This window comes from Carica papaya, chromosome 8 (genome assembly GCF_054855325.1).
Source record: "Carica papaya isolate Zhongbai chromosome 8, ASM5485532v1, whole genome shotgun sequence".
In the NCBI taxonomy this organism is placed as follows: Eukaryota; Viridiplantae; Streptophyta; class Magnoliopsida; order Brassicales; family Caricaceae; genus Carica; species Carica papaya.
The window spans coordinates 19907293-19927686 of record NC_142316.1 but is presented as its reverse complement, the minus strand read 5'-3'; the positions used below and the strand labels follow the sequence as shown (position 1 = coordinate 19927686).

Genomic DNA, 20394 nt, shown 5'->3' with positions numbered 1-20394 from the left:
TGGGAGGGGGGGAGTGAAGAAGGAGTGTATGTATTTTCAGCACGAAATTAAACAGGTGCGGTCACACCAGCACAAATGCATCGGATCCCATTAGAACTCCGTAGTTAAGTGTGCTTTGGCGAAAGTAGTATAATGATGGGTTACCTCCTGGGAAGTTCTCGTGTTGCACCCATTTTCTTTTTTTCAGATGTGCCGTTCGACGTTACGCGCGACTTGAATTATGGTCCGCAGATTTATTCGCAAATGTGAGTCACGGTGCCGTGAAATTTTACTTGATATTTGAACGAGAACAAGAGGTGCAATGCGCACGCACAAGGAAACAAATGACGTGAGGGGGAAGAAAGGAGGAGTGTATGTATTTGCAGCGAGAAATGAAACAGGTGCGATCATACCAGCACTAATGCAACGAATTCTATCAGAACTCCGTAGGTAAGGGTGCTTGGGCGAGAGTAGTACTAGCATGGGTTACCTCCTGCGAAGTCCTTATATTTCACCTATTTTCTTGTGAAGTCCTCGTTTTGTACCCATTTTTTTGCAGATGATTCTTTCGACGTTACGCGCGACTTGAATTATGGGCCTATGGTTTATTCGCAGATATGAGTCACGGCGCTGTAGTATTTTACTTGATATTAGAATGAGAACGGGAGGTGCAGTGCCCACGCACAAGGATACAAATGACGAGAGGGGGAAGAAAGGGGAATGAGTTTATGTATTTGTAGCGCAAAATTAAACAGGTGCTATCATACCAGCACTAATACACCGGATCCCATCAGAAGTCCGCAGTGAAGTGTGCTTGGGCGAGATTAGTACTCGGATGGGTGACCTCCTGGGAAGTCCTCGTGTCGCACCAATTTTTTTTTTCAGACTGGTCGTTTGACGTTACGCGCGACTGGAACTAGGGTCCACTTGTTTATACGCAAATGTGAGTCAAGAAGCAGGGGCTTTTTAATCGATATTAGAACGAAAAGGAGAGATGCAGAGTGCACGCACAAGGAAACAAATGACGGGAGGGGGGATGGAGGGAGAAAAAGTGTATGTATTTGCAGTGCAGAATGAAACAGGAGCAATCATACCAGTACCAATGCAACGGATTCTATCAGAACTCCGCAGTTAAGGGTGCTTGGGCGAGAAAAGTACTCGAATGGGTGACCTCCTGCGAAGTCCTTATATTTCACCCATTTTCTTAGGAAGTCCTTGTGTTGCACCCAGTTTTTTGCAGATGATTCTTTCGACGATACGCGGGACTTGAATTGTGGTCCTCAGGTTTATTCGCAAATGTGAGTCACGGCACCGTAGTATTTTACTTTATATTAGAACGAGCACGGGAGATGCAGTGCACACGCATAAGGAAACAAATGACGGGAGGGGGAAGAAAGGAGAAGGAGTTTATGTATTTGCAGCCCGGAATTAAAAGGGTGCGATCATACCAGCACTAATGCACCGGATCCCATCAGAACTCCGCAGTTAAGTGTGCTTTGGCGAGAGTAGTACTCGGATGGGTGACCTCTTGGGAAGTCCTCGTGTTACACTAATTTTTTTTTTCAGACGGGTCGTTCGACGTTACGCGCGACTTGAACTAGGGTCCACTGGTTTATACGCAAATGTTAGTCAAGAATTAGAGGCATTTTAATCGATATTAGAACGAGAAGGAGAGGTGCAGTGTGAACGCACAAGGAAACAAATGACGGGAGGGGGGATGGAGGGAGAAAAAGTGTATGTATTTGCAGTGCAGAATGAAACATGAGCAATCATACCAGCACCAATGCAACGGATTCTTTCAGAACTCCGCAAGTTAAGGGTGCTTGGACGAGAGTAGCACTAGGATGGGTGACCTCCTGCGAAGTCCTTATATTTCACCCATTTTCTTAGGAAGTCCTCGTGTTGCACCCATTTTTTGGAGATGATTCTTTCGACGATTCGCGCGACTTGAATTATGGTCCTCAGGTTTATTCGCAAATGTGAGTCACGGCACCGTAGCATTTTACTTGATATTAGAACGAGGACGGGCGGTGCAGTGCGCACCCACAAGGAAAGAAATGACGGGAGGGGGAAGAAAGGGGAATGAGTTTATGTATTTGCAGCGCGAAATTAAACAGGTGCGATCATACCAGCACTAATACACCAAATCCCATCAGAACTCCGCAGTTAAGTGTGCTTGGGCGAGATTAGTACTCGGATGGGTGACCTCCTGGAAAGTCCTCGTGTCGCACCAATTTTTTTTCAGACGGGTCGTTCGACGTTACGCGAGTCTAGAACTAGGGTCCACTGGTTTATACGCAAATGTGAGTCAAGAAGGAGAGGCATTTTAATCGATATTAGAACGAGAAGGAGAGATGAAGTGTGAACGCACAAGGAAACAAATGACGGAGGGGGAAGAAAGGAGAAGGAGTGTATGTATTTGCAGCGCGGAATTAAACAGGTGCGATCATACCAGCACTAAAGCCTCGGATCCCATCAGAACTCCGCAGTTAGGTGTGCTTGGGCGAGAGTAGTACTCGGATGGGTGACCACTTGGCAAGCCCTCGTGTTGCACCTTTTTTTTCTCGGATGGGTTGCTCGACGTTACGTGCGAATGGAATTATAAATCGCTGGTTCATTTGCAAAGGTGAGTCACGGTGCCGGGTCATATTACTTGATATTAGAACGAGAAAGAGAGGTGCAGAGTGCACGCACAAGGAAACAAATGAGTGGTGGGGGATGGGAGGAGAAAGAGTGTATGTATTTGCAGTGTAGAATGAAACATGAGGGATCATACCAGCACTAATGCAACGGATTCTATCAGAACTCCGCAGTTAAGGGTGCTTGGGCGGGAAAAGTACTCGGATGGGTGACCTCCTGCGAATTCCTTATATTTCACCCATTTTCTTGGGAGGTCCTCGTGTTGCACCCATCTTTTTGCAGATGATTCTTTCAACGTTACGCGCGACTTGATTTATGGTCCGCAGGTTTATTCGCAAATGTGAGTCACGGCGCCGTGACATTTTACTTGATATTAGAATGAGTACGGGAGGTGCAGTGCGCACGCACAAGGAAACAAATAACGGGAGGAGGAAGAAAAGAGAAGGAGTGTATGTATTAGAAGCGCAAAATTAAACAAGTGGCATCATACCAGCACTAATGTACTGGATCCCATCAGAACTCTGCAGTTAAGGGTGCTTGGGCGAGAGTAGTACTCGGATGGGTGACCTCTTGGGAAGTCCTCATATCGCAATAATTTCTTTTCAGATGGGTCGTTCGATATTACGCGCGACTGGAAGTATGGTCCGCTGGTTTATACGCAAATGTGAGTCAAGAATCAGGGGCATTGTAATCGATATTCGAACAAGAAGGAGAGGAAGTTCTCGTGTTGCACCCATTTTTTTTTTCAGATGTGTCGTTCGACGTTACGCGCGACTTTAATTATGGTCCGCAGATTTATTCGCAAATGTGAGTCACGGCGCCGTGGCATTTTACTTGATATTTGAACGAGAACGAGAGGTGCAGTGCGCACGCACAAGGAAACAAATGACGGGAGGGGGAAGAAAGGAGATGGAGTTTATGTATTTGCTGCGCGAAATTAAACTGGTGCGATCATACCAGCACTAATGCAACGGATTCTATCAGAACTACGTATGTAAGGGTGCTTAGGCGAGAGTAGTACTAGCATGGGTTTCCTCCTGCGAAGTCCTTATATTTCACCCATTTTCTTGTGAAGTCCTCGTGTTGCACTCATTTTTTTGCAGATGATTCTTTCGACATTACGCGCGACTTGAATTAGGGTCCTCAAGTTTATTCGCAAATGTGAGTCACGGCGCTGTAGCTATTTACTTGATATTAGAACGAGAACGGGAGGTGCAGTGCGCACGCACAAGGAAACAAATGACGGGAGGGGGAAGAAAAGGGAATGAATTTATGTATTTGCAGCGCAAAATTAAACAGGTGCGATCATACCAGCACTAATGCACCGGATCCCATCAGAACTCCGCAGTGATGTGTGCTTGGGCGAGATTAGTACTCGGATGGGTGACCTCCTGGGAAGTCCTCGTGTCGCACCAATTTTTTTTCAGACAGGTCGTTCGACGTTACGCTCGTCTGGAACTAAGGTCCGCTGGTTTATACACAAATGTGAGTCAAGAAGCAAGGGCATTTTAATCGATATTAGAACGAGAATGAGAGGTGAAGTGTGAACGCACAAGGAAACAAATGACGGAAGGGGGAAGAAATAAGAAGGAGTGTATGTATTTGCAGCACGAAATTAAACAGGTGCGATCATACCAGCACTAAAGCTCCGGATCCCATCAGAACTCCGCAGTTAAGTGTGCTTGGGCGAGAGTAGTACTCGGATGGGTCACCACCTGGGAAGCCCTCGTGTTGCACCTATTTTTTTTTTCGGATGGGTTGTTCAATGTTGCGCGCGAATGGAATTATAAACCGCTGGTTCATTTGCAAAGGTGAGTCACGGTGCCGGGGCATATTACTTGATATTAGAACGAGAAAGAGAGATGCAGAGTGCACGCACAAGGAAACAAATGACGGGAGGAGGTTGGAAGGAGAAAGAGTGTATGTATTTGCAGTGCAGAATGAAACATGAGGGATCATACCAGCACTAATGCAACGGATTCTATCAGAACTCCGCAGTTAAGGGTGCTTGGGCGAGAAAAGTACTCGGATGGGTGACCTCCTGCGAAGTCCTTATATTTCACCCATTTTCTTAGGAAGTCCTTGTGTTGCACCCATTTTTTTGCAGATGATTCTTTTGACGATACGCGCGACTTGAATTATGGTCCTCAGATTATTCGCAAATGTGAGTCACGGCACCGTAGCATTTTACTTTATATTAGAAGGAGCACGGGAGGTGTAGTGCGCACGCACAAGGAAATAAATGACGGGAGGGGGAAGAAAGGGGAATGAGTTTATGTATTTGCAGTGCAAAATTAAACAGGTGCGATCATACCAACACAAATGCACCGGATCCCATCAGAACTCCGCAGTTAAGTGTTTTTTGGTGAAAGTAGTACAATGATGGGTTACCTCGTGGGAAGTTCTCGTGTTGCACCCATTTCTTTTTTTCAGATGTGCCGCTCGACGTTACGCACGACTTTAATTATGGTTCGCAGATTTATTCGCAAATGTGAGTCACGGCGCCGCGGCATTGTACTTGATATTTGAACGAGAACGAGAGGTGCAGTGCGCACGCACTTGGAAACAAATGACGGGAGGGGGAAGAAAGGAGAAGGAATTTATGTATTTGCTGCGCGAAATTAAACAGGTGCGATCATACCAGCACTAATGCACCGGATCCCATCAGAACTCCGCAGTTAAGTGTGCTTGGGCGAGAGTAGTTCATGGATGGGTGACCTCCTGCGAAGTCCTCGTGTCGCACTAATTTTTTTTTCAGACGGGTCGTTCGACGTTACGCGCGACTGGAACTAGGGTCCACTGGTTTATACGCAAATGTGAGTCAAGAAGCAGGGGCATTTTAATCGATATTAGAACGAGAAGGAGAGATGCAGAGTGCACGCACAAGGAAACAAATGACGGGAGGGGGGATGGAGGGAGCAAAAGTGTATGTATTTGCAACACAGAATGAAACATGAGCAATCATACCAGCACCAATGCAACAGATTCTATCAGAACACCACAAGTTAAGGGTGCTTGAGCGAGAGTAGCACTAGGATGGGTGACCTCCTGCGAAGTCCTTATATTTCACCCATTTTTTTGCAGATAATTCTTTCGATGATACGCGCGACTTGAATTATGGTCCTCAGGTTTATTCTCAAATGTGAGTCACGCCACCGTAGCATTTTGCTTGATATTAGAACTAGCACGGTAGGTGCAGTGCGCACGCACAAGGAAACAAATGACGGGAGGGGGAAGAAAGGAGAAGGAGTTTATGTATTTGCAGCGCGGAATTAAACGGGTGCGATCATACCAACACTAATGCACCGGATCCCATCAGAACTCCGCAGTTAAGTGTGCTTGGGCGAGAGTAGTACTTGGATTGGTGACCTACTACGAAGTCCTCGTGTCGCACCAATTTTTTTTCATACGAGTCGTTCGACGTTACGCGCGACTGGAACTAGGTTCCGCTGGTTTATACGCAAATGTGAGTCAAGAAGCAGGGGCATTTTAATCGATAATAGAACGAGAATGAGAGGTGCAGTGTGAACGCACAAGGAAACAATTGATGGGAAGGGGAGGGAAGGAGAAGGAGTGTATGTATTTTTAGCACGAAATGAAACAGGTGCGATGATACCAGCACTAATGCAATGGATTCTATCAGAACTCCGTAGGTAAGGGTGCTTGGGCGAGAGTAGTACTAGCATGGGTTACCTCCTGCGAAGTCCTTATATTTAACCCATTTTCTTGTGAAGTCCTCGTATTGCACCCATTTTTTTGCAGATGATTCTTTCGACGATACGCGGGACTTGAATTATGGTCCTCAGGTTTATTCGCAAATGTGAGTCACGGCTCCGTAGTATTTTACTTTATATTAAAACGAGCACGGGAGGTGCAGTGCGCACGCACAAGGAAACAAATGACGGGAGGGGGAAGAAAGGAGAAGGAGTTTATGTATTTGCAGCGCGGAATTAAAAGGGTGCGATCATACCAGCACTAATGCACCGGATCCCATCAGAACTCCGTAGTTAAGTGTGCTTTGGCGAGAGTAGTACTCGGATGGGTGACCTCTTGGGAAGTCCTCGTGTCGCATTAATTTTTTTTTCAGACGGGTCGTTTGACGTTACGCGCGACTGGAACTAGGGTCCACTGGTTTATACGCAAATGTGAGTCAAGAATCAGATGCATTTTAATCGATATTAGAACGAGAATGAGAGGTGCAGTGTGAACGCACAAGGAAACAAATGACGGGAGGGGGGATGGAGGGAGAAAAAGTGTATGTATTTGCAGCGTAGAATGAAACATGAGCAATCATACCAGCACCAATGCAACGGATTCTTTCAGAACTCCGCAAGTTAAGGGTGCTTGGGCGAGAGTAGTACTCGGATAGGTGACCTCTTGGGAAGTCCTCGTATCGCAATAATTTTTTTTCAGATGGGTCGTTCGATATTACGCGCGACTGGAACTATGGTCCGCTGGTTTATACGCAAATGTGAGTCAAGAATCAGGGGCATTGTAATCGATATTCGAACGAGAAGGAGAGGTGCAGTGTGAACGCACAAGGAAACAAATGATGAGAGGGGGGGGAGGGAAGAAGGAGTGTATGTATTTTCAGCACGAAATTAAACAGGTGCGGTCACACCAGAACTAATGCACCGGATCCCATCAGAACTCTGCAGTTAAGTGTGCTTTGGCGAAAGTAGTACAATGATGGGTTACCTCCTGGGAAGTTCTCGTGTTGCACCCAGTTTCTTTTTTTCAGATGTGCCGTTCGACGTTACGCGCGACTTTAATTATGGTCCGCAAATTTATTCGCAAATGTGAGTCACGGCGTCGTGGCATTTTTCTTGATATGTGAACGAGAACGAGAGGTGCAGTGCGCACACACAAGTAAACAAATGACGGGAGGGGGAAGAAAGGAGAAGGAGTGTATGTATTTGAAGCGCAAAATTAAACAAGTGGCATCATACCAGCACTAATGCACTAGATCTCATCAGAACTCTGCAGTTAAGTGTGCTTGGGCGAGATTAATACTAGGATGGGTGACCTCTTGGGAAGTCCTCCAATCGCAACAATTTTTTTTCAGATGGGTCGTTCGACGTTATGCACAAATGGAACTATGGTCCGCTGGTTTATACGCAAATGTGAGTCAATAATCAGGGGCATTTTAATCGATATTAGAATGAAAAGGAGATGTGTAGTGTGAACGAACAAGGAAACAAATGATGGAAGGGGGGGAGGGAAGAAGGAGTGTATGTATTTTCAGAACGAAATTAAACAGTTGCGGTCACACCAGCACAAATGCACCGGATCCAATCAGAACTCCGCAGTGAAGTGTGCTTTGGCAAAAGTAGTACAATGATGGGTTACCTCCAGGGAAGTTCTCATGTTGCACCCATCTTCTTTTTTTCAAATGTGCCGTTCGACGTTACACGCGACTTTAATTATGGTCCGCAGATTTATTCGCAAATGTGAGTCACGGCGTCGTGGCATTTTTCTTGATATTTAAACGAGAACGAGAGGTGCAGTGCGCACGCACGAGGAAACAAATGACGGGAGGGGGAAGAAAGGAGAAGGAGTTTATGTATTTGCAGCGCGAAATTAAACAGGTGCGATCATACCAGCACTAATGCACCGGATCCCATCAGAACTCCGCAGTTAAGTGTGCTTGGGCGAGAGTAGTACTCGGATGGGTGACCTCCTGGAAGGTCCTCGTGTCGCACTAATTTTTTTTTCAGATGGGTCTTTCAAAGTTACGCACGACTAGAACTAGGGTCCACTGGTTTATACGCAAATGTGAGTCAAGAAGCAGGGGCATTTTAATCGATATTAGAACGAGAAGGAGAGATGCAGAGTGCACGCAAAAGGAAACAAATGACAAGAGGGGGGATGGAGGGAGAAAAAGTGTATGTATTTGCAGCGCAGAATGAAACATGAGCAATCATACCAGCACGAATGCAACGGATTCTATCATAACTCCGCAAGTTAAGGGTCCTTGGGCGAGAGTAGCACTAGGATGGGTGACCTCCTTCGAAGTCCTTATATTTCACCCATTTTCTTAGGATGTCCTCGTGTTGCAACCATTTTTTTGCAGATGATTCTTTCGACGATACGCGCGATTTGAATTATGGTCCTCAGGTTTATTCGCAAATGTGAGTCACGGCACCGTAGCATTTTTCTTGATATTAGAATGAGCACGGGAGTTGCAGTGCGCACGCACAAGGAAACAAATGACGGGAGGGGGAAGAAAGGAGAAGGAGTTTATGTATTTGCAGCGCGGAATTAAAAGGGTGCGATCATACCAGCACTAATGCACCGGATCCCATCAGAACTCCGCAGTTAAGTGTGCTTGGGCGAGAGTAGTACTCGGGTGGGTGACCTCATGGGAAGTCCTTGTGTCGCACAAATTTATTTTTAGACTGGTCGTTCGACGTTACGCGCGACTTGAACTAGGGTCCGCTGGTTTATACGCAAATGTGAATCAAGAAGCAGGGGCATTTTAATGGATATTAGAACGAGAAGGAGAGGTGCAGTGTGAACGCACAAGGAAACAATTGATGGGAGGCGGAGGGAAGGAGAAGGAGTGTATGTATTTTCAGTACGAAATGAAACAGGTGCGATCATACCAGCACTAATGCAACGGATTCTATCAGAACTTCGTAAGTAAGGGTGCTTGGGCGAGAATAGTACTAGCATGGGTTACCTCCTGCGAAGTCCTTATTTTTCACAAATTTTCTTGCGAAGTCCTCGTGTTGCACCCATTTTCTTTTTTTCAGATATGCTGTTCGACGTTACGCGCGACTTTAATTATCGTCTGCAGATTTATTCGCAAATGTGAGTCACGGCGCCGTGGCATTTTAGTTGATATTTGAACGAGAACGAGAGGTGCAGTGCGCACGCACAAAAAAACAAATGACGGGAGGGGGAAGAAAGGGGAATGAGTTTATGTATTTGCAGCGCAAAATTAAACAATTGCGATCATACCAGCACTAATGCATCGGATCCCATCAGAACTCCGCAGTGAAGTGTGCTTGGGCGAGATTAGTACTCGGATGGGTGACCTCCTGGGAAGTCCTCGTGTCGCACCAATTTTTTTTCAGACGGGTCGTTCGATGTTACGCGCGTCTGGAAGTAGGGTCCGCTGGTTTATACGCAAATGTGAGTTAAGAAGCAGGGGCATTTTAATCGATATTAGAACGAGAATGAGAGGTGAAGTGTGAACGCACAAGGAAACAAATGACGGGAGTGGGAAGAAAGGAGAAGGAGTGTATGTATTTGCAGCGCAAAATTAAACAGGTGCGATCATACCAGCACTAAAGCTCTGGATCCCATCAGAACTCCGCAGTTAAGTGTGCTTGGGCGATAGTAGTACTCGGATGGGTGACCACTTGGGAAGCCCTCGTGTTGTACCTATTTTTTTTCGAATGAGTTGTTCGACGTTACGCGCGAATGGAATTATAAACCGCTGTTTCATTTGCAAAGGTGAGTCATGGTGCCTGGGCATATTACTTGATATTAGAACGAGAAAGAGAGATGCAGAGTGCACGCACAAGGAAACAAATGACGGGAGGGGGGATGGAAGGAGAAATAGTGTATGTATTTGCAGTGCAGAATAAAACATGAGGGATCATACCAGCACTAATGCAACGGATTCTATCAGAACTCCGCAGTTAAGGGAGTTTGGGCGAGAAAAGTACTCGTATGGGTGACCTTCTATGAAGTCCTTATATTTCACCCATTTTCTTAGGAGGTCCTCGTGTTGCACCCATCTTTCTGTAGATGATTCTTTCGACGTTACGCGCGACTTGATTTATGGTCCGCAGGTTTATTCGCAAATGTGAGTCACAGCGCCGTGGCATTTTACTTGATATTTGAACGAGTACGGGAGGTGCAGTGCGCACGCACAAGGAAACAAATGATGGAAGGGGGGGAGGGAAGAAGGAGTGTTTGTATTTTTAGAACGAAATTAAACAGGTGCGGTCACACCAGCACAATTGCACCGGATCCCATCAGAACATCGCAGTTAAGTGTGCTTTGGCGAAAGTAGTACAATGATGGGTTACCTCCTGGGAAGTTCTCGTGTTGCACCCATTTTCTTTTTTTCAGATGTGCCGTTCGACGTTACACGCGACTTTAATTATGGTCTGTAGATTTATTCGCAAATGTGAGTCACGGCGCCGTGGCATTTTTCTTGATATTTGAACGAGAACGAGAGGTGCAATGCGCACGCACAAGGAAACAAATTACGGGAGGGGGAAGAAAGGAGAAGGAGTGTATGTATTTGCAGCGCGAAATGAAACAGATGCGATCATACCAGCACTAATGCAACGGATTCTATCAGAAATCCGTAGGTAAGGGTGCTTAGGCGAGAGTAGTACTAGCATGGGTTACCTCCTGCGAAGTCCTTATATTTGACCTATTTTCTTGTGAAGTCCTCGTGTTGCACCCATTTTTTTGCAGATGATTCTTTCGACGTTACGCGCGACTTATATTATGGTCCTCAGGTTTATTCGCAAATGTGAGTCACGGCGCTGTAGCATTTTACTTGATATTAGAACGAGAACGGGAGGTGCAGTGCGCACGCACAAGGAAACAAATGACGGGAGGGGGAAGAAAGGGGAATGAGTTTATGTATTTGCAGCGCAAAATTAAACAGGTGCGATCGTACCAGCACTAATGCACCAGATCCCATCAGAACTCCGCAGTGAAGTGTGCTTGGGTGAGATTAGTACTCGGATGGGTGACCTCCTGGGAAGTCCTCGTGTCACATCAATTTTTTTTCAGTCGGGTCGTTCGACATTACGCGCATCTGGAACTAGGGTCCGGTGGTTTATACGCAAATGTGAGTCAAGAAGCAGGGGCATTTTAATCGATATTAGAACGAGAATGAGAGGTGAAGTGTGAACGCACAAGGAAACAAATGACGGGAGGGGGAAGAATGGAGGAGTGTATGTATTTGTAGCGCAAAATTAAACAGGTGCGATCATACCAGCACTAAAGCTCCGGATCCCATCAGAACCCCGTAGTTAAGTGTGTTTGGGCGAGGGTAGTACTCGGATGGGTGACCACTTGGGAAGCCCTCGTGTTGCACCTATTTTTTTTCAGATGGATTTTTCGAAGTTACTCGCGAATGGAATTATAAACCGCTGGTTCATTTGCAAAGGTGAGTCACGGTGCCGGGGCATATTACTTGATATTAGAACGAGAAAGAGAGATGAAGAGTGCACGCACAAGGAAACAAATGACGGGAGGAGGGATGGGAGGAGAAACAGTGTATGTATTTGCAGTGTAGAATGAAACATGAGGGATCATACCAGCACTAATGCAACGGATTCTATCAGAACTCCACAGTTAAGGGTGCTTGGGCGAGAGTAGTACTTCGGATGGGTGACCACTTGGGAAGTCCTCGTGTTGCAACCATTTTCTTGGGAGGTCCTCGTGTTGCACCCATCTTTTTACAGATGATTCTTTCGACGCTACACGCGACTTGATTTATGGTCCGCAGGTTTATTCGCAAATGTGAGTCACAGCGCCGTGGCATTTTACTTGATATTAGAACGAGTACGGGAGGTGCAGTGCGCACGCACAAGGAAACAAATGACGGGAGGAGGAAGAAAAGAGAAGGAGTGTATGTATTTGAAGCGCAAAATTAAACAAGTGGCATCATACCAGCACTAATGCACTGGATCCCATCAGAACTTTGCAGTTAAGTGTGCTTGGGCGAGAATAGTACTCGGATGGGTGACCTCTTGAGAAGTCCTCGTATCGCAACAATTTTTTTTCAGATGGGTCGTTCGACGTTACGCGCGACTGGAACTATGGTCCGCTGGTTTATACGCAAATGTGAGTTAAGAATCAGGGGCATTTTAATCGATATTAGAACGAGAAGGAGAGGTGCAGTGTGAACGCACAAGGAAACAAATGATGGGAGGGGGGGAGGGAAGAAGGAGTGTATGTATTTTCAGCACGAAATTAAACAGGTGCGGTCACACCAGCACAAATGCACCGGATCCCATCAGAACTCCGCAGTTAATTGTGCTTTGGCGAAAGTAGTACAATGATGGGTTACCTCCTGGGAAGTTCTCGTGTTGCACCCATTTTCTTTTTTTCAGATGTGCCGTTCGACTCACATTTGCAAATAAACCTGCGGACCATAAATCATGTCGCGCGTAACGTCCAAAGAATCATCTGCAAAAAGATGGGTGCAACACGAGGACCTCCCGAGAAAATGGGTGAAATATAAGGACTTCGTAGTAGGTAACCCATCCGAGTACTACTCTCGCCCAAGCACACTTAACTGCAGAGTTCTGATGGGATCCGGGGCTTTAGTGCTGGTATGATCGCACCTGTTTAATTTCGCGCTGCAAATACATACACTCATTCTCCTTTCTTCCCCCTCCAAACAATTGTTTCCTTGTGCGTTCACACTGCACCTCTCATTCTCGTTCCAATATCCATTAAAATGCCCCTGCTTCTTGACTCACATTTGCGTATAAACCAGCGGACCCTAGTTCCAGTCGCGCGTAACGTCGAACGACCCGTCTGAAAAAAAATTGTTGCGACACGAGGATTTCCCAGGAGGTCACCCATCCGAGTACTACTCTCGCCCAAGCACACTTAACTGCGGAGTTCTGATGGGATCCGGTGCATTAGTGGTGGTATGATCGCACCCGGTGAATTCCGCGCTGCAAATACATAAACTCCTTCCCATTTCTTCCCCCTCCCGTCATTTATTTCCATGTGCGTGCGCACTGCACCTCCCGTGCTCGTTCTAATATCAAGTAAAATGTTACGGTGCCGTGACTCACATTTGCGAATAAACCTGAGGACCATTATTCAAGTCGCGCGTATCGTCGAAAGAATCATTTGCAAAAAATGGGTGCAACACGAGGACTTCCTAAGAAAATGGGTGAAATATAAGGACTTCGCAGGAGGTCACCCATCCTAGTGCTACTCTTGCCCAAGCACCCTTAACTTGCGGAGTTGTGATAGAATCCATTGCATTGGTGCTGGTATGATTGCTCATGTTTCATTCTGCGCCGCAAATACATACACTTTTTCTCTCTCCATCCCCCCTCCCGTCATTTGTTTCCTTGTGTGTGCACTCTGCATCTCTCTTTCTCGTTCTAATATCGATTAAAATGCCCCTGCTTCTTGACTCACATTTGCGTATAAACCAGTGGACCCTAGTTCCAGTCGCGCGTAACATCGAACGACCCGTCTGAAAAAAAAAATTAGTGCGACAAAAGTACTTCCCAGGAGGTCACCCATCCTATTGCTACTCTCGCCCAAGCACCCTTAACTTGCGGAGTTCTGATAGAATCCGTTGCATTGGTGCTGGTATGATTGCTCATGTTTCATTCTGCGCTGCAAATACATACACTTTTTCTCCCTCCATCCCCCCTCCCATCATTTGTTTCCTTGTGCGTGCACTCTGCATCTCTCCTTCCCATTCTAATATCGATTAAAATGCCCCTGCTTCTTGACTCACATTTGCGTAGAAACCAGTGGACCCTAGTTCCAGTCGCGCGTAACGTCGATCGACCCGTCTGAAAAAAAAATTAGAACGACACAAGGACTACCCAGGAGGTCTCCAATCCGAGTACTACTCTCGCCCAAACACACTTAACTGCGGAGTTCTGATGGGATCCGGTGCATTAGTGCTGGTATGATCGCACCTGTTTAATTTCGCGCTGCAAATACATAAACTCTTTCTCATTTCTTCCCCCTCCCGTTATTTGTTTCCTTGTGCGTGCGCACTGCACCTCTCGTTCTCGTTCAAATATCAAGTAAAATGCCACGGCGCCGTGACTCACATTTGCGAATAAATCTGCGGACCATAATTAAAGTCGTGCGTAACGTCGAACGACACATCTGAAAAAAAGAAAATGGGTGCAACACGAGAACTTCCCTTGAGGTAATCCATCATTGTACTACTTTCGCCAAAGCACACTTAACTGCGGAGTTCTGATGGGATCCGGTGCATTTGTGCTGGTGTGACCGCACCTGTTTAATTTCGTGCTGAAAATACATACACTCCTTCTTCCCTCCCCCCCTCCCATCATTTGTTTCCTTGTGCGTTCACACTGCACCTCTCATTCTCGTTCTTATATCGATTAAAATGCCCCAGATTCTTGACTCACATTTGCGTATAAACAAGCGGACCATAGTTCCAGTCGCGCGTAACGTCGAACGACCCATTTGAAAAAATTGTTGCGATACGAGGACTTCCCAAGAGGTCACCCATCCGAGTACTACCATCGCCCAAACACACTTAACTGCGGAGTTCTGATGGGATACGGAGCTTTACTGCTGGTATGATCGCACCTGTTTAATTTCGCGTTGCCAATACATACACTCCTCCTTTCTTCCCCCTCTCGTCATTTGTTTCCTTGTGCGTTCACACTTCACCTCTCATTCTCGTTCTAATATCGATTAAAATGCCCCTGCTTCTTGACTCACATTTGCGTATAAACCAGCGGACCCTTGTTCCAGCCGTGCGTAACTTCGAACGACCCGTCTGAAAAAAAATTGGTGCGATACGAGGACTTCCCAGGAGGTCACCCATCCGAGTACTCCTCTCTCCCAAGCACACTTAACTGCGGAGCACTGATGGGATCCGGTGCATTAATGCTGGTATGATCACACCCGTTTAATTTTGCGCTGCAAATACATAAACTCCTTCTCCTTTCTTCCCCCTCCCGTCATTTGTTTCCTTGTGCGTGCGCACTGCAACTCCCGTGCTCGTTCTAATATCAAGTAAAATGCTACGGTGCCGTGACTCACATTTGCGAATAAACCTGAGGACCATAATTCAAGTTGTGCGTAACGTCGAAAGAATCATCTGTAAAAAAATGGGTGCAACACGAGGACTTCCTAAGAAAATAGGTGAAATATAAGGACTTCGCATGAGGTCACCCATCCTAGTGCTACTCTCGCCCAAGCACCCTTAACTTGCGGAGTTCTGATAGAATCCGTTGCATTGGTGCTGGTATGATCGCTCATGTTTCATTCTGCGCTGCAAATACATACACTCTTTCTCCCTCCATCCCCTCTCCCATTATTTGTTTCCTTATGCGTGCACTCTGCATCTCTCCTTCTCGTTCTAATATCAAGTAAAATGCCCTAGCATCTTGACTCACCTTTGCGAATGAACCAGCGGTTTATAATTGCATTCGCGCGTAACGTCGAACGACCCATTCGAAAAAAAATGGGTGCAACACGAGGACTTCCCAAGAGGTCACCAATCCGAGTACTACTCCCGCCCAAGCACACTTAACTGCTGAGTTATGATGGGATACGGTGCATTAGTGCTGGTATGATAGCACCTATTTAATTTCGCGCTGCAAATACGTACACTCCTTCTCTTTTCTTCCCCTTTCCGTCATTTGTTTCCTTGTGCGTGTGCACTGCACCTCTCGTTCTCGTATAAATATCAAGTAAAATGTCACGGCGCAGTGACTCACATTTTCGAATAAATCTGCGGACTATAATTAAAGTCGCGTGTAACGTCGAATGGCACATCTGAAAAAAAAAAAATGGGTGCAACACGAGAACTTCCCAGAAGGTAGCCCATCCTTGTACTACTTTCGCCAAAGCACACTTAACTGCGGAGTTCTGATCGGATCCGGTGTATTTGTGCTGGTGTGATAGCACCTGTTTAATTTCGTGCTGAAAATATAAACACTCCTTCTCCTTCCCTCCCCCCTCCCATCATTTGTTTCCCTGTGCGTTCACACTGCACCTCTTTTTCTCGTTCTAATATCGATTAATATGCCCCTGCTTCTTGACTCACATTTGCGTATAAACAAGTGGACCATAGTTCCAGTTGCGCGTAACGTCGAACGACCCGTCTGAAAAAAAATTTGTGCGACACGAGAACTTCCCAGGAGGTCACCCATCCGAGTACTACTCTCACCCAAGCACACTTAATTGCAGAGTTATGATGGGATCCGTTGCATTAGTGCTGGTATAATCACATCCGTTTAATTTCGCGCTGCAAATACATAAACTCCTTCTCCTTTCTTACCCCTCCCGTCATTTGTTTCCTTGTGCGTGCACACTGCACCTCCCGTGCTCGTTTTAATATCAAGTAAAATGCTACGACGCCGTGACTCACATTTACGAATAAACCTGAGGACCAAAATTCAAGTCGCGTGTAATGTCTAAAGAATCATCTGCAAAAAAATGGGTGCAACACGAGTACTTCCCAAGTGGTCACCCATCCGAGTACTACTCTCGCCCAAGCACACATAACTGCGGAGTTATGATGGGATCGGTTGCATTAGTGCTGGTATGATCGCACCTGTTTAATTTCGCGCTGCAAATACATAAACTCCTTCTCCTTTCTTCCCCCTCCCGTCATTTGTTTCCTTGTGCGTGCACTCTGCATCTTTCTTTCTCCTTCTAATATCAAGTAATATGCCCCGGCACCGTGACTCACCTTTGCAAATGAACCAGTGGTTTATAATTCCATTCGCGCGTAACGTCGAACAACCCATCCGAAAAAAAATAGGTGCACCACGAGGGCTTCCCAAGTGGTCACCCATCCGAGTACTACTCTCGCCCAAGCACACTTAACTGCGGAGTTCTGATGGGATCCGGAGCTTTAGTGCTGGTATGATCGCACCTATTTAATTTCGCACTGCAAATACATACACTCCTTCTCCTTTCTTCCCCCTCCCGTCATTTGTTTCCTTGTGCGTTCACACTTCACATCTCATTCTTGTTCTAATATCGATTAAAATGCCCCTGCTTATTGACTCACATTTGCGTATAAACCAGCGGACCCTAGTTCCAGACGCACGTAACGTCGAACGACCCGTCTGAAAAAAATTGGTGCGACACGAGGACTTCCCAGGAGGTCACCCATCCGAGTACTAATCTCGCCCAAGCACACTTCACTGCGGAGTTCTGATGGGATCCGGTGCATTAGTGCTGGTGTGATCGCACCTGTTTAATTGTTGCGATACGAGTACTTCCCAAGAGGTCACCCATCCGAGTACTACTCTCGCCCAAGCACACTTAACTGCAGAGTTCTGATGGGATCCCGTGAATTATTGCTGGTATGATGCCACTTGTTTAATTTTGCGCTTCGAATACATACGCTCCTTCTCTTTTCTTCCTCCTCCCGTCATTTGTTTCCTTGTGCGTGCGCACTGCACCTCTCCTTCTCGTTTTAATATCGATTAAAATGCCCCTGCTTCTTGACTCACAATTGCGTATAAACCAGCGGACCCCAGTTCTAGTCGCGTATAACGTCGAACGACCTGTCTGAAAAAAAATTTATGCGACACGAGGAATTCCCAGGAGGTCACCCATCCGAGTTCTACTCTCGCCCAAGCACACTTAACTACAAAGTTCTGATGGGATCCAGTGCATTAGTGCTGGTATGATCGCACCCGTTTAATTTTGCGCTGCAAATACATAAACTCCTTCTCCTTCCTTCCCCCTCCCGTCATTTATTTCCTTGTGCGTGCGCACTGCACCTCCCGGGCTCGTTCTAATATCAAGTAAAATCCTACGGTGCCGTGACTCACATTTGCGAATAAACCTGAGGACCATAATTCAAGTCGCGCGTATCGTCGAAAGAATCATCTGTAAAAAAATGGGTGCAACACGAGGACTTCCTAAGAAAATGGGTGAAATATAAGGACTTCGCAGGAGGTCACCCATCCTAGTGCTACTCTCGCCCAAGCACCCTTAACTTGAGGAGTTCTGATAGAATCCGTTGCATTGGTGTTGGTATGATTTCTAATGGTTCATTCTGCGTTGTAAATACATAAACTTTTTCTCCCTCCATCCCCCCTCCCGTCATTTGTTTCCTTGTGCATGCACTCTGCATCTCTCCTTCTCATTCTAATATCGATTAAAATGCCCCTGCTTCTTGACTCACATTTGCGTATAAACCAGCGGACCCCAGTTCCAGTCGCGCGTAACGTCGAACGACCCGTCTGGAAAAAAATTTGAGCGACACGAGGACTTCCCAGGAAGTCACCCATCCGAGTACTACTCTCGCCCAAACACACTTGACAGCGGAGTTCTGATGGGATCTGGTGCATTAGTGCTGGTATGATCGCACCCGTTTAATTCCGCGCTGCATATACATAAACTCCTTCTCCTTTCTTCCCCCTCCCGTCATTTGTTTCCTTGTGCGTGCACACTGCACCTCTCGTTCTCGTTCAAATATCAAGTAAAATGCCAGGGCGCCGTGACTCACATTTGCGAATAAATTTAAGGACCATAATTAAAGTCGCGCGTAACGTCGAATGATACATCTGAAAAAAAGAAAATGGGTGCAACACGAGAACTTCCTAGGAGGTAACCCATCATTGTACTACTTTCGCCAAAGCACACTTAACTGCGGAGTTCTGATGGGATCCGGTGCATTTGTGCTGGTGTGACCGCACCTGTTTAATTTCGTGCTGAAAATACATACACTATTTCTTCCCTCCCCCCCTCCCATCATTTGTTTCCTTGTGCGTTCACACTGCACCTCTCATTCTCGTTCTAATATCGATTAAAATGCCCCTGATTCTTGACTCACATTTGCGTATAAACCAGCGGACCATAGTTCCAGTCGCGTGAACGTCGAACGACCCGTCTGAAAAAAAATTGGTGCGACACGAAGACTTCCCAGGTGGTCACCCATCCGAGTACTACTCTCGCCCAAGCACACTTAACTGCAGAGTTCTGATGGGATCCAGTGCATTAGTGCTGGTATGATCACACCCGTTTAATTCCGCACTGCAAATACATAAACTCCTTCTCCTTTTTTCCCCCTCCAGTCATTTGTTTCCTTGTGCGTGCGCACTGCACCTCCTGTGCTCGATCTAATATCAAGTAAAATGCCACGGCGCCTGACTCACATTTGCGAATAAACCTGCAGACCATAAATCAAGTCGCGCGTAACGTCGAAAGAATCATCTGCAAAAAGATGGGTGCAACACGAGGACCTCCCAAGAAAATGGGTGAAATATAAGGACTTCGCAGGAGGTCACCCATCCGAGTACTTTACTCGCCCAAGCACCCTTAACTGCAGAGTTCTGATAGAATCCGTTGCATTAGTGCTGGTATGATCCCTCATGTTTCATTCTGCACTGCAAATACATACACTCTTTCTCCTCCCATCCCCCCTCCCGTCATTTGTTTCCTTGTGCGTGCACTCTGCATCTCTCTTTCTCGCTCTAATATCAAGTAATATGCCCCGACACCGTGGCTCACCTTTGAAAATGAACCAGCGGTTTATAATTCTATTCACACGTAACGTCGAACAACCCATCCGAAAAAAAATAGGTGCAACACGAGGGCTTCCCAGGTGGTCAGCGATCCGAGTACTACTCTCACCAAAGCACACTTAACTGCGGAGTTCTGATGGGATCCCGGGCTGTAGTGCTGGTATGATTGTACCTGTTTAATTTTGCGCTGCAAATACATACACTCCTTCTCCTTTCTTCCCCCTCCCGTCATTTGTTTCCTTGTGCGTGCGCACTGCACCTCTCGTTCTCGTTCAAATATCAAGTAAAATGCCACGGTGCCGTGACTCACATTTGCGAATAAATCTGCGGACCATAATTAAAGTCGCGCGTAACGCCGAACGGCATATCTGAAAAAAGGAAAATGGGTGCAACACGAGAACTTCCTAGGAGGTAACCCATCATTATACTACTTTCGCCAAAGCACACTTAACTGCGGAGTTCTGATGGGATCCGGTGCATTAGTGCTCGTGTGACCGCACCTGTTTAATTTCGTGCTGAAAATACATACACTCCTTCTTCCCTCCCCCCCTCTCATCAT

At 46.4% G+C, this 20394-nt stretch overlaps 6 non-coding genes and 34 pseudogenes across 6 annotated transcripts; 22 read left to right on the top strand and 18 right to left on the bottom strand.

Annotated features, from left to right (window-relative positions):
• The first annotated feature begins 53 nt into the window (after positions 1-53).
• Positions 54-172, top strand: LOC148250353 (5S ribosomal RNA; annotated as a pseudogene).
• A 560-nt stretch (positions 173-732) lies between these two features.
• Positions 733-851, top strand: LOC148250352 (5S ribosomal RNA; annotated as a pseudogene).
• A 562-nt stretch (positions 852-1413) lies between these two features.
• LOC148250351 (5S ribosomal RNA) lies at positions 1414-1532 on the top strand (annotated as a pseudogene).
• A 562-nt stretch (positions 1533-2094) lies between these two features.
• LOC148250350 (5S ribosomal RNA) lies at positions 2095-2213 on the top strand (annotated as a pseudogene).
• A 204-nt stretch (positions 2214-2417) lies between these two features.
• LOC148250349 (5S ribosomal RNA) lies at positions 2418-2536 on the top strand (annotated as a pseudogene).
• Positions 2537-3096: 560 nt separating this feature from the next.
• Positions 3097-3214, top strand: LOC148250348 (5S ribosomal RNA; annotated as a pseudogene).
• Positions 3215-3916: 702 nt separating this feature from the next.
• Positions 3917-4035, top strand: LOC148250347 (5S ribosomal RNA; annotated as a pseudogene).
• Positions 4036-4240: 205 nt separating this feature from the next.
• On the top strand, positions 4241-4359 carry LOC148250346 (5S ribosomal RNA). The gene has a single exon (XR_015815747.1). It is a non-coding gene; the product is annotated as a 5S ribosomal RNA (ribosomal RNA).
• Positions 4360-4919: 560 nt separating this feature from the next.
• LOC148250345 (5S ribosomal RNA) lies at positions 4920-5038 on the top strand (annotated as a pseudogene).
• A 208-nt stretch (positions 5039-5246) lies between these two features.
• Positions 5247-5365, top strand: LOC148250344 (5S ribosomal RNA; annotated as a pseudogene).
• Positions 5366-5897: 532 nt separating this feature from the next.
• On the top strand, positions 5898-6016 carry LOC148250343 (5S ribosomal RNA; annotated as a pseudogene).
• Positions 6017-6575: 559 nt separating this feature from the next.
• LOC148250342 (5S ribosomal RNA) lies at positions 6576-6694 on the top strand (annotated as a pseudogene).
• Positions 6695-7226: 532 nt separating this feature from the next.
• LOC148250341 (5S ribosomal RNA) lies at positions 7227-7345 on the top strand (annotated as a pseudogene).
• An 860-nt stretch (positions 7346-8205) lies between these two features.
• LOC148250340 (5S ribosomal RNA) lies at positions 8206-8324 on the top strand. Its single transcript, XR_015814992.1, has one exon. It is a non-coding gene; the product is annotated as a 5S ribosomal RNA (ribosomal RNA).
• A 562-nt stretch (positions 8325-8886) lies between these two features.
• LOC148250339 (5S ribosomal RNA) lies at positions 8887-9005 on the top strand. The gene has a single exon (XR_015814762.1). It is a non-coding gene; the product is annotated as a 5S ribosomal RNA (ribosomal RNA).
• Positions 9006-9568: 563 nt separating this feature from the next.
• LOC148250338 (5S ribosomal RNA) lies at positions 9569-9687 on the top strand (annotated as a pseudogene).
• A 205-nt stretch (positions 9688-9892) lies between these two features.
• On the top strand, positions 9893-10011 carry LOC148250337 (5S ribosomal RNA; annotated as a pseudogene).
• A 559-nt stretch (positions 10012-10570) lies between these two features.
• Positions 10571-10689, top strand: LOC148250336 (5S ribosomal RNA; annotated as a pseudogene).
• A 563-nt stretch (positions 10690-11252) lies between these two features.
• On the top strand, positions 11253-11371 carry LOC148250335 (5S ribosomal RNA; annotated as a pseudogene).
• Positions 11372-11573: 202 nt separating this feature from the next.
• On the top strand, positions 11574-11692 carry LOC148250334 (5S ribosomal RNA). The gene has a single exon (XR_015814840.1). It is a non-coding gene; the product is annotated as a 5S ribosomal RNA (ribosomal RNA).
• A 562-nt stretch (positions 11693-12254) lies between these two features.
• LOC148250333 (5S ribosomal RNA) lies at positions 12255-12372 on the top strand (annotated as a pseudogene).
• A 204-nt stretch (positions 12373-12576) lies between these two features.
• Positions 12577-12695, top strand: LOC148250332 (5S ribosomal RNA; annotated as a pseudogene).
• Positions 12696-12827: 132 nt separating this feature from the next.
• LOC148250331 (5S ribosomal RNA) lies at positions 12828-12946 on the bottom strand (annotated as a pseudogene).
• A 205-nt stretch (positions 12947-13151) lies between these two features.
• On the bottom strand, positions 13152-13270 carry LOC148250330 (5S ribosomal RNA; annotated as a pseudogene).
• An 889-nt stretch (positions 13271-14159) lies between these two features.
• LOC148250329 (5S ribosomal RNA) lies at positions 14160-14278 on the bottom strand (annotated as a pseudogene).
• Positions 14279-14487: 209 nt separating this feature from the next.
• LOC148250328 (5S ribosomal RNA) lies at positions 14488-14606 on the bottom strand (annotated as a pseudogene).
• A 202-nt stretch (positions 14607-14808) lies between these two features.
• LOC148250327 (5S ribosomal RNA) lies at positions 14809-14927 on the bottom strand (annotated as a pseudogene).
• Positions 14928-15129: 202 nt separating this feature from the next.
• LOC148250326 (5S ribosomal RNA) lies at positions 15130-15248 on the bottom strand (annotated as a pseudogene).
• Positions 15249-15809: 561 nt separating this feature from the next.
• LOC148250325 (5S ribosomal RNA) lies at positions 15810-15928 on the bottom strand (annotated as a pseudogene).
• A 209-nt stretch (positions 15929-16137) lies between these two features.
• Positions 16138-16256, bottom strand: LOC148250324 (5S ribosomal RNA; annotated as a pseudogene).
• A 206-nt stretch (positions 16257-16462) lies between these two features.
• On the bottom strand, positions 16463-16581 carry LOC148250323 (5S ribosomal RNA; annotated as a pseudogene).
• Positions 16582-16786: 205 nt separating this feature from the next.
• LOC148250322 (5S ribosomal RNA) lies at positions 16787-16905 on the bottom strand (annotated as a pseudogene).
• A 205-nt stretch (positions 16906-17110) lies between these two features.
• LOC148250321 (5S ribosomal RNA) lies at positions 17111-17229 on the bottom strand. Its single transcript, XR_015814438.1, has one exon. It is a non-coding gene; the product is annotated as a 5S ribosomal RNA (ribosomal RNA).
• Positions 17230-17433: 204 nt separating this feature from the next.
• On the bottom strand, positions 17434-17552 carry LOC148250320 (5S ribosomal RNA). The gene has a single exon (XR_015814870.1). It is a non-coding gene; the product is annotated as a 5S ribosomal RNA (ribosomal RNA).
• A 6-nt stretch (positions 17553-17558) lies between these two features.
• LOC148250319 (5S ribosomal RNA) lies at positions 17559-17676 on the bottom strand (annotated as a pseudogene).
• A 206-nt stretch (positions 17677-17882) lies between these two features.
• On the bottom strand, positions 17883-18001 carry LOC148250318 (5S ribosomal RNA; annotated as a pseudogene).
• A 561-nt stretch (positions 18002-18562) lies between these two features.
• On the bottom strand, positions 18563-18681 carry LOC148250317 (5S ribosomal RNA; annotated as a pseudogene).
• A 209-nt stretch (positions 18682-18890) lies between these two features.
• Positions 18891-19009, bottom strand: LOC148250316 (5S ribosomal RNA; annotated as a pseudogene).
• Positions 19010-19212: 203 nt separating this feature from the next.
• LOC148250315 (5S ribosomal RNA) lies at positions 19213-19331 on the bottom strand (annotated as a pseudogene).
• Positions 19332-20218: 887 nt separating this feature from the next.
• On the bottom strand, positions 20219-20337 carry LOC148250314 (5S ribosomal RNA; annotated as a pseudogene).
• Positions 20338-20394: the final 57 nt, after the last annotated feature.